Below are 6,000 nucleotides of genomic sequence, written 5' to 3'. Positions count from 1 at the left end.
ACCACTGAGACACTCACACACACCACTGACACACTCACACACCACTGACACACTCACACACCATGGGCACACTCACACACACCACTGACACACTCACACACACCACTGAGACACACACACACACCACTGAGACACTCACACACCACTGACACACTCACACACCACTGACACACTCACACACCCCTGAAACACTCACACACACCCCTGACACACTCACAAACACCACTGACACACTCACACACCACTGACACACTCACACACCCCTGAAACACTCACACACACCACTGACACACTCACACACCACTGACACACTCACACACACCACTGACAGACTCACACACACCACTGACACACTCACACACCACTGACACACTCACACACACCACTGACACACTCACACACACCACTGACACACTCACACTACTGACACACACACACCACTGACACACTCACACACACCACTGACACACTCACACACCACTGAGACACTCACACACACCACTGACACACTCACACACAGCACTGAAACACTCACACACACTACTGACACACTCACACACACCACTGACACACTCGCACACACCACTGACACACTCACACACACCACTGCAACACTCACACACACCACTGGCACACTCACACACACCACTGCAACACTCACACACACTCTCACACACACCACTGACACACACACACCACTGAAACACTCACACACACCACTGAGACACTCACACACACCACTGACACACTCACACACACCACTGACACACTCACACACACTACTGACACACTCACACTACTGACACACTCACACCACTGACACACTCACACACAGCACTGAAACACTCACACACACTACTGACACACTCACACACACCACTGACACACTCGCACACACCACTGACACACTCACACACACCACTGACACACTCACACACCACTGCAACACTCACACACACACACACACCACTGAAACACTCACACACACCACTGAAACACTCACACACACTACTGACACACTCACACCACTGACACACTCACACACACCACTGCAACACTCACACACACTCTCACACACACCACTGACACACACACACACACACACCACTGAAACACTCACACACACCACTGAGACACTCACACACACCACTGACACACTCACACACACCACTGACACACTCACACACACTCTCACACACACCACTGACACACACACACACACACACCACTGAAACACTCACACACACCACTGACACACTCACACACACCACTGACACACTCACACACCACTGACACACTCACACACAACACTGACACACTCACACACACCACTGACACACTCACACACCACTGAGACACTCACACACACCACTGACACACTCACATACAGCACTGACACACTCACACACACTACTGACACACTCGCACACACCACTGAAACACTCGCACATGCCGCTGAAACACTCGCACACACAACTGACACACTCGCACACACAACTGACACACTCACACACAGCACTGACACACTCACACACACCACTGAGACACTCACACACACTACCGAAACACTCACACACACCACTGAAACACTCACACACACCACTGAAACACTCACACACACCACTGAGACACTCACACACACTACTGAAACACTCACACACACCACTGAAACACTCACACACACTACTGACACACTCACACACACTACTGACACACTCGCACACACCACTGAAACACTCGCACATGCCGCTGAAACACTCGCACACACAACTGACACACTCACACACAGCACTGACACACTCACACACACCACTGAGACACTCACACACACTACCGAAACACTCACACACACCACTGAAACACTCACACACACCACTGAAACACTCACACACACCACTGAGACACTCACACACACTACTGAAACACTCACACACACCACTGAAACACTCACACACACCACTGCAACACTCACACACACCACTGACACACTCACACACACCACTGAGACACTCACACACACTACTGAAACACTCACACACACCACTGAAACACTCACACACACCACTGCAACACTCACACACACCACTGACACACTCACACACACCACTGACACACTCACACACACCACTGAGACACTCACACACACTACTGAAACACTCACACACACCCCTGAAACACTCACACACATTTTGCTGAAACACTCACACACCACTGAGACACTCACACACACCACTGACACACTCACACACACCACTGAGACACTCACACACACCACTGACACACTCACACACACCACTGCAACACTCACACACACCACTGACACACTCACACACACCACTGAAAACACTCGGGCGTGCCGCTGAAACACTTGCACAGTGATGGATGCAAGTGTTTCAGCTGTGTGTGCAAGTGTTTCAGTGGGGGGTGCGAGTGTTTCAGTGGCATGTGCGAGTGTTTCAGAGGCATTGGCAAGTGTTTCCATGGTGTGTGCGAGTGTTTCAGTGGTGTGTGCAAGTGTTACAGTGGTGTGTGCAAGTGTTTCAGCAAAATGTGTGTGAGTGTTTCAGGGGTGTGTGTGAGTGTTTCAGCGGCATGTGCGAGTGTTTCAGTGGTGTGTGCGAGTGTTTCAACGACGCATGAGAGTGTTTCAGCAGTGTGCACGAATGTTTCAGCGGTGTGTGCGAGTGCTTCAGCGGTGTGTGCGAGTGTTTCAGTGGCGTGTGCGAGTGTTTCAGCGGCATGTATGAGTGTTTTAGTGGTGTGTGTGAGTGTTTCAGCGGCATGTACGAGTGTTTCAGTGGTGTGTGCGAGTGTTTCAGCGGCGTGTGCGAGTGTTTCAGCGGCGTGTGCGAGTGTTTCAGCGGTGAGTGTGAGTGTTTCAGTGGCGTGTGTGAGTGTTTCAGTGGCGAGTGCGAGTGTTTCAGCGGTGAGTGAGAGTGTTTCAGTGGTGTGTGTGAGTGTTTCAGTGGTGTGTGTGAGTGTTTCAGTGGTGTGTGAGTGTGTCAGTGGTGTGTGTGAGTGTGTCAGTGGTGTGTGCGAGTGTTTCAGTGGTGTGTGAGTGTGTCAGTGGTGTGTGAGTGTTTCAGTGGTGTGTGAGTGTTTCAGTGGTGTGTGTGAGTGTGTCAGTGGTGTGTGTGAGTGTTTCAGTGGTGTGTGAGTGTTTCAGTGGTGTGTGTGAGTGTGTCAGTGGTGTGTGTGAGTGTGTCAGTGGTGTGTGCGAGTGTGTCAGTGGTGTGTGTGAGTGTTTCAGTGGTGTGTGAGTGTGTCAGTGGTGTGTGTGAGTGTGTCAGTGGTGTGTGTGAGTGTTTCAGTGGTGTGTGAGTGTGTCAGTGGTGTGTGTGAGTGTTTCAGTGGTGTGTGTGAGTGTTTCAGTGGTGTGTGAGTGTGTCAGTGGTGTGTGTGAGTGTGTCAGTGGTGTGTGTGAGTGTTTCAGTGGTGTGTGAGTGTGTCAGTGGTGTGTGTGAGTGTGTCAGTGGTGTGTGTGAGTGTTTCAGTAGTGTGTGTGTGTGTTTCAGTGGTGTGTGTGAGTGTTTCAGTGGTGTGTGTGAGTGTGTCAGTGGTGTGTGTGAGTGTTTCAGTGGTGTGTGTGAGTGTGTCAGTGGTGTGTGTGAGTGTTTCAGTGGTGTGTGAGTGTGTCAGTGGTGTGTGTGAATGTTTCAGTGGTGTGTGCGAGTGTTTCAGTGGTGTGTGCGAGTGTTTCAGTGGTGTGTGTGAGTGTGTCAGTGGTGTGTGTGAGTGTTTCAGTGGTGTGTGTGAGTGTGTCAGTGGTGTGTGCGAGTGTTTCAGTGGTGTGTGCGAGTGTTTCAGTGGTGTGTGTGAATGTTTCAGTGGTGTGTGTGAGTGTGTCAGTGGTGTGTGTGAGTGTGTCAGTGGTGTGTCTGAGTGTGTCAGTGGTGTGTGTGAGTGTGTCAGTGGTGTGTGTGAGTGTTTCAGTGGTGTGTCTGAGTGTGTCAGTGGTGTGTGCGAGTGTTTCAGTGGTGTGTGCGAGTGTTTCAGTGGTGTGTGCGAGTGTTTCAGTGGTGTGTGCGAGTGTGTCAGTGGTGTGTGCGAGTGTTTCAGTGGCGTGTGAATGTTTCAGTGTATTTCACCTTAAACGGCCACCCATAGACATCACACACACACACACACACACAAAATGACACACACAGAAAAAGAAGTGATCCTCATACACACAGAATAACCCACATTTAAAACAAAGAAATCACACAGAGAAACACACACACACACAAATTATACACACAACCACACAAACACACACACATATAAAATGAAATCACTTACACAAATTGACATGCACAAACACACAAAAGACAAAAAATGACAAACACACACAAACACACACACACACAAACACAAACACACACACACACAAACATGAACAAAAACAAAATAATAAAATATTAAAATATCTTCAGCCTCTTTGTTCTTTATTGTTCCTATGATCCGTTGTTCAGATGTGTTATTGAACACCCTGCTGAGAGAATACAGGCTTTATTAGAGGTGTGGTTTATTTAAAGGCTCCAGATCACAGAAAAGCTTTTTCCTCACTTTTGAAAAATAAATGAGTTTGATGTTGTTTAGAAACACTGCTGCAGTTTCAGACGTCCAGCAGTCCATACAGTCCAAACATGGACAACAAGCTGCAGCCCATTCATGTATGTATCCACCTATTCAGCCTACAGCAGTTTAGCCCCGCCCATTCAAAACTGAATTGAGTTGGTTTTTGAACGATGCACAATACAGGACAGCCAATCACAACAGAGCTTATTTACATATATATCAGTATTAAAGGCACTGTAACAAAAGCAGCCTGTTTGACTGTAAGGAGTAAAGAGAGGCTGGAAAACATGAAGAAATGAATTATGTAGAATATTTAACAACAAAATCAAACTCCAGATCGTCTATCAGGAAAACGCTGACCGATCACATGATCAGAGGAGTGAAGGAACTAGATACCTTTAAGTACATGTACTTCAGTACAATACTGTGGTGGCTTTTTATCAGTGTGGGAACAAACTGAAAGAACAGTTTATAGAGGAAATGGTTCTATTTAGAACTATGAATCTTATATAGAACCGTTATTAAAGGGTTCTTTAGATGGTAAAATGGTTCTTCAGGTTGATGGAGAATGTGTTGAATATGGTTCTATACAGCATCAAAAAGCATTCTGCTACTGTTACGATGTCAAAGTTGTATATACAATTGCAGAACCCTTTCTGGTGCTACGTAGAACCACTTACATTTTTCTTAAAAGAACCTAACATGTTCTCCATTTATCTGAAGAACGACTTCATCCTTAAATGGTTCTTTGGATGTTGAAAAGGTTCTTCAGATTAATGGAGAACATGTTGTACCTGTATAGCACCAAAAAGGGTTCTGCTATTCTATACAAGCTTGACATCAGAATTGTAGCAGAAGAATTTCCTGCGTTCCAGATTCAACTCTTGAGGAACAGGTGCTTGCAGAGGGAGGTAGAGATGGACTGTGCGTATGTGGTTCCTGCGTTCCAGATTCAACTCTTGAGGAACAGGCGCTTGCAGAGGGAGGTAGAGATGGACTGTGCGTATGTGGAGTTGAAGCTGGAATGCAGGAACCACATCCGCACTACAGTAACAGTACTTGTACTTGAGTAGGGATTTTCAGTCCTCTGTACTCCTCTGAATACTGACCAGCACAGACGTCTGTTAGCTGGCGTAACAGAACTGGAGGTTCGTGTTCCCCTCCGAGCGCGTTTAGCTGCCCAATGACGTTTCACGTGACTCAGAGGAAGCTTGTGTTTGCCTTTGTCCTCTTTGGTATCATGTGACTGGGGGAGTCCCACCCATATGGAGAAAAGATATATTCAAGATACATTCAAAATGGCCAAAAAAGTGTTTGTTAAGTCTATTTTTAAAAAGCTCTCAGTTATATTTATTATTATATGTGTTCAGTTGTGTGTAATGAAGGTTACAGATGTAACTAAACGTACTGACTTCTGTGATCTGCACTGTACTTTACAGT

Source organism: Colossoma macropomum, unplaced genomic scaffold (assembly GCF_904425465.1).
Source record: "Colossoma macropomum unplaced genomic scaffold, Colossoma_macropomum, whole genome shotgun sequence".
Taxonomy (NCBI): domain Eukaryota; kingdom Metazoa; phylum Chordata; class Actinopteri; order Characiformes; family Serrasalmidae; genus Colossoma; species Colossoma macropomum.
The sequence above is the reverse complement of the archived record's forward strand: the minus strand, read 5'-3'. Positions refer to the sequence as shown.